Here is a 6,488-nt window from a genome sequence, read left to right as displayed (position 1 = left end):
CCAGGCCAACCAAGGCTACACAGTAAGACTCTGTCTTAAAAACAAACATATCAACCAAAAAAGAAGCCTGAGTTCTTAATGCTATAATAAGAGCATATTTTCTTTGGTAAGAAACTACTAAGACTCTCCCAAAGTCATCATGCCATTTTGAATTACCATGAGCAATGGATTAGGATTTTCATGAAGGTACACTTAACACTTGTCACTAGCTATAGCCACTCTGAGAGGTGCACAATGGTGCCTGTCTGTTATTTGACTTTGCATGACCCCTCTGCAATATGACTTATAACATTTCTCATATGCCCATTGGTTATGTGCATATCTCCTTTGATGAGGAGTTTGTTCAGGTTATTTTTTCATTTTTGAAAATTAAGTAGTTAATTTTCTTCATGGAATCTTAAAGAGTTCTTTGTGTATTTTGGACATGTCTTAAAATGTCTTAAATCAGTTTTGTCTTTTGCAGATATTTTCTCCCAGACTGACATTTTGCCTTTTCATTATCTTGATGTAATTGTTTTCAACATCAGCTATTAAATCTGAAATTTGATTATTTGTCTCTTTATGTCAAAAGTGGATCAAAGGCAAACATCAAGTTAATTAAGGATTTTCCTTAGTATTGTTCTTGTAGATCGATGGTATTATATGTTTGACTTTGACAAGCAATCATGCCTAGTTCCCCCCATTTCTTAAGTGTGGGTGAAAACTATTGTCGTCCTCAGAGTTGTCCCATTTGATGCTGGCTTCCTCCCTCATCTGATGGCAAACCATCAATAGACAATATCCAGGGAGAATAAGAATGGCAATGGGTTCTTAGTCAGAAAGTCTTTATGTGTTCTAATAACTTTAAGCATATTTTCTGTTTTCTCCTCTAACAGCTTCAGGCTATCGGGTCTTCTGTTGAGGTCACTCACTGAACTATTTGCAGTTCAGTTGTGTTTCATTATTCTACAGGTATCTATCTGGTTTGTCCAGTACTATTTGTTGAAGATTCTGTCTTTTCTTCAGTGTATATTTTCTCCCTCCAGGCTAGTTCCTCACACCCACAGACCTCTATAATCCCACAGTAATTGGGAATCACTGGAAAGTGAATAAGGTATATTCAGATACAGAAATAAAGACCAAATTCACAGAATTCACAGAAGAGAGAAGTTGAACTCCATATCCCTTTTCATGGTCTCTGAATAATCATCCCCTGAATGTGAATCTTCTCTGGTATATGAATTAGAGATGGGAGCTCTTGGGGGGAATTAAAAGAGAAATATAAAGAAAGATCAAAAGTCAAGCAGTTCCTATTGGTGATCTTCAGACTATTACTCTCCTTCCTCCCTTACCTCCTCCAAAATTCAATTCCCCACTACCCCATCCTTAGCTCTGTAGCAGACCACTTGGTAAGCCTCCCCTTCCTCTCAGACCCTATCTCCAGAGTATTACACAGATAGTCCCATATGGGCTTTTCCACCACCCCATTTTTTATCTCAGCTTTCGTCTCCTGCAAGCATTCCTTGGGAACCCTCTGGTCATGCTGGTCAGGGAACAAGATAGGCCAGGGAATTGTGTAGGTGAGCTCCAGATATTCACTCCCTCCTCTTATCCAAATCCATTATCCCAGTATCATCCCCCAACTCTGTAGCAGACTTCCTGCTTTGGTCTTTCCTTCTACTCTGCCTCCATTTTCAGGGGACTAATCAGATCTTGGTGGCACACCCTGCTTTCCTCTCTTCTGTGAACCCCCTTTATTCCATCTACACCACTAAATGTTAGCACCCAATACCAAAAACCACATTCCAATGGGAAGCCCCAGTGGCCATACCTGGCAGAATCTCAGAAGCATTTCCTACCAGACAACCCAAGTCACCACACCAAACCTGAAAACCAGAAAAGATAACAGAAACCAAGGAATCGAACACCCAGTTAACAAAGACATGGCTAGACACCAACAACTAAAATTACAATCATTCCAAACCCAGATGCCTAAGATATAGGCATCAATGACAGTCAGATAAATATGTCTCTATAAAGCCCAGGGACTCCACTGTAGTATGGCTGTGAACTATGCAACATAGCTGAAGCACAAAATAAGGGCTTCAAAGCAGCCTTTATGAATAGGATCGAGGTCATTAAAGATGAAATTAATATATCCCTTAAAGAAATCTAATTGTATTTCCTCTTAGGAAAATACAAACAGGAGAATGAAATGAAGAAAACTGCTCAAGATTTACAAGTAGAAATAGAACCAATAAAGAAAACCCAAACAGAGAAAACAAAAAAAATGAAAAATTTGGGCACTCAAACAGAAAACTCAGAGACAAGTCTCTCCAACAGAATAAGAGATGTAAGAGAGAATCTTGGTCATTGAAGACAAGATAGAAGAAATGGATACCTCAAAGAAAATGTTAAATGTTAAAGAAAACTGCAAGTACAAAACATCTAGGAAATTTGGGACACTATGAAAACAAATGATTTGAAAGAATATATTATAAACTTTATGAAACAATGAACTATTATGAAAGAATAATAGGAATAGGAGAAAAAAACCCATGTCAAAGGCACAGAAAATACTTTCAACAAAATCATAGAAGAAAATTTCCTTAACCATCTCATGGTTAAGGTAAGACTCAGAAAGACAAATATGGTACATATTTGTATATGGTATATATTCACTTCTATGTGGATGCTAGTTTATTCATTGTTTAGTGAGCTATAATCTGTATAACCACAGAGTTAGGTAGAGAGTAAGGGACTAGGTAGCAGGGATGGATCTCCCTTGAAAATGGAAAAAGAGTAGACATTTATAGATGGGCAAGTGTTTGGTACTAGAATGGGAAAATCAAACAGGGGTAGCAAGAAAACACAGGGGTGAGGGAAAAGAGACCAGAGGGAAGACTAAAACTAAGGCAGATTTAAGGTCCTACGTAAACCTACAGTAGATACAGTAGATACAGGTAACAGTAGATACTTCCTATAATATATGCATACATAAAGGTAATCTATATGAAATCACCAAATAACGGAGGAGACAGAGGTCCGACTGGACATCTCTTGTAACTAAATGAAGCTTCCAGGACCAGGAATGGGCTATATCTAATTGAGTTGTTGTCTAAAGGGAACCTCCAAAGAACTATTGCCAAGGCTATTGTGGTTCTCCACAGACTGATGGTAAATTCCCATTGCTGAAGACAACACCTACATTGGACACAGAGAAGTTGTGCTGGTGCCTGTCCAGAGCCTTCACTCCATGGCTAGTAGTATTCATGGTACTAGAAAGTACTCTGCAAACTACCAAAGAATAAAGGTAAACACCGACCCAGCTACAAAGAACGGCATCTACAAGAACGACCTACTTATAAGACATGCTGCTGTAATAGTGGCACACATCTTGGGAGGGTAACCAACCAGTATCTGATTTGATTTAAGGCCCAGCCTATGAGACAAAACCCATCCCAGTGCTTCTTGGATAGCCAAGAACCCAAGACTAGATAGGCCAGGGACCTAGGGTAAACCAAATACTACTGTTCTCCTAAAGTAATAAAATGACTCCCAGTGACATTCTGCTATAGTCATAGATCTGTGCCTAGATCAGCCATCATCAGAGAAGCTTCCTCCCACAGCAGGTGGGAACAAATGCAGAGAACCACTGTTAGGTCATATGCAGAGCTGAGGGACCATGAAACACTCAGCCATAAAAAGGAAAGTCTTCATCAAATCCTTTCCCTTTGGTCTCAGGGAACTCTGGGAAGTGGAGGCAGGAAGAGTGTAAGAGCTCTAGGGGACGAAGGACACCAAAAGAACCAAGGCCATAGAGACACAACAGCACTGGCACACATATAAACTCAGATGTGGCAGCATGCACGGGGCATACAAGGGTTTGGAGCATATTGGGCCCTACCGCTGAAAGAAGTGGACAGAAGGCCCTATTCCTAACCAAAAAGCTATATCCAATTGATAGCCACTTGTAAATTAAAATTTAGGTTTTTATTTCAAGGGAAGTCTCACTTTTAAGGGTAGGCCCCATGCCCAGTGGCCTCTTTTAAGGTTCTGTGTTTCATAACATGAATTCAGGGCATTGTTTTTTTTTTTATCTTTATTAAATTGAGTATTTCTTATTTACATTTCGATTGTTATCCCCTTTCCCGGTTTCCGGGCCAACATCCCCCTAGCCCCTCCCCCTCCCCTTCTATATGGGTGTTCCCCTCCCCATCCTCCCCCCATTACCACCCTCCCCCCAACAATCACGTTCAGTCTTGGCAGGACCAAGGGCTTCCCCTTCCACTGGTGCTCTTACTAGGCTATTCATTGCTACCTATGAGGTTGGAGCCCAGGTCAGTCCATGTATAGTCTTTGGGTAGTGGCTTAGTCCTTGGAAGCTCTGGTTGGTTGGCATTCTTGTTCATATGGGGTCTTTGGGTAGTGGCTTAGTCCCTGGAAGCTCTGGTTGCTTGGCATTGTTGTACATATGGGGTCTCAAGCCCCTTCAAGCTCTTTCAGTCCTTTCTCTGATTCCTTCAACGGGGGTCCCGTTCTCAGTTCAGTAGTTTGCTGCTGGCATTCGCCTCTGTATTTGCTGTATTCTGGCTGTGTCTCTCAGGAGAGATCTACATCCGGTTCCTGTAGGCCTGCACTTCTTTGCTTCATCCATCTTATCTAATTGGGTGGCTGTATATGTATGGGCCACATGTGGGGCAGGCTCTGAATGGGTGTTCCTTCTGCCTCTGTTCTAAACTTTGCCTCCCTATTCCCTGCCAAGGGTATTCTTGTTCCCCTTTTAAAGAAGGAGTGAAGCATTCACATTTTGGTCATCCCTCTTGAGTTTCATGTGTTCTGTGCATCTAGGGTAATTCAAGCATTTGGGCTAATAGCCACTTATCAATGAGTGCATACCATGTGTGTTTCTCTGTGATTGGGTTACCTCACTCAGGATATTTTCCAGTTCCATCTATTTGCCTATGAATTTAATAGTCATTGTTTTTGATAGCTGAGTAATATTCCATTGTGTAGATGTACCACATTTTCTGTATCCATTCCTCTGTTGAAGGGCATCTGGGTTCTTTCCAGCTTCTGGCTATTATAAATAAGGCTACTATGAACATAATGGAGCACGTGTCTTTTTTATATGTTGGGGCATCTTTTGGGTATATGCCCAAGAGAGGTATAGCTGGGTCCTCAGGTAGTTCAATGTCCAATTTTCTGAGGAACCTCCAGACTGATTTCCAGAATGGTTGTACCAGTCTGCAATCCCATCAACAATGGAAGAGTGTTCCTCTTTCTCCACATCCTCGCCAGCATTTGCTGTCACCTGAGTTTTTGATCTTAGCCATTCTCACTGGTGTGAGGTGAAATCTCAGGGTTGTTTTGATTTGCGTTTCAGGGCATTGTTTTTAAAAGCCTTATTCATCCTCTTTTGGAGGGAGGTAATGAAATAAAAAAATTCCTTATTCTCATCTATGTGGGCTAGATAGCCCAGAGACCTAGGATAGATCCAAACACAACTGACAAAAATAAATCTTAATGATATTCTGCTGTACTAGTAGATGAGAACCTAACATAATCTTCATCTTTTATGTACATAGCATGGATTCTGGTTTTATTGCTTTAGGAGAGATTCCTGCGTGTCCAAACACACACACACACACACACACACACACACACACACACACACACACACACACACGTATAACGTATATGTATTATTGTGGTTTTTTTTTTGGATCTTCATCATCATTGTAGCATGTTTACTTGTTTGTTTGTTTTGTCTTATTCTGATTTGTTATTGATTTATTTTATTTTATTACTATTCTTTAGACGACTGCTTGTTTTCTAATGAGAGACCAAACAGGGGTAGATATGGATGCTAGAGGAGATAGGGAGGGATTGGGATAAGGGAAACTGTGATCAGAATATACTATATGAAAAAAAGTGTATTTTCAGTAAAAGAAAAAAACCAAACAGACCTCATATGAAGACTCACCATTTGGGAGGTGAGATGTGACCTGCAGAGGTGAATTCTTAGCTAGGATGACGGGAGTCTTAGGTGACAGACAAGTAGTAGGCTGGGAACATCACACTGGGGTTGTGGCTTGGCTACACTCTGAGAAACAGCTGTGGGAGTTTCCTGAAGGAACTATGTGGTATGAGAGGGGAGCCTGGAGACTAGGCTGCTGGGTTGCTCTGGGAACATGACATGGTAAGGTCTCTGTCAATAGATTAAAGGGACCTTAGGATGACAGTCTCCCAACATGAGGGGAAAATGGCAGAATGTAAGCCATGTGCGTGTTGCCCACTCCCCTGACTACTCCACTGGTCATACACACCTGGCCTTTGGACTCTTTATTATGAAGTTCAAGTCTTGACTTCGCTTGTCTTTGCTCTTACCCACATCGTCTTTGGCTCCCCTGCACCAATCCTTTCCTGCAGAGACCCCGCTCAATGTCTTTGCACATGCAGTATGCCACACTTTGTGACCTTTCTCCTCCTCAGCCATTATCCTTTTT

General features: G+C 41.1%; 1 pseudogene; it reads right to left on the bottom strand.

Annotated features, from left to right (window-relative positions):
• Nucleotides 1–3,253, bottom strand: part of LOC116907302 — a 22,377-nt pseudogene extending 19,124 nt beyond the window's left edge.
• Between the last annotated feature and the right edge of the window lie 3,235 nt (nt 3,254–6,488).

This window comes from Rattus rattus, chromosome 8, assembly GCF_011064425.1.
Source record: "Rattus rattus isolate New Zealand chromosome 8, Rrattus_CSIRO_v1, whole genome shotgun sequence".
In the NCBI taxonomy this organism is placed as follows: Eukaryota; Metazoa; Chordata; class Mammalia; order Rodentia; family Muridae; genus Rattus; species Rattus rattus.
Note: the sequence above shows the minus strand (reverse complement) of the source record. Positions and strands in the feature narration are given on the sequence as shown.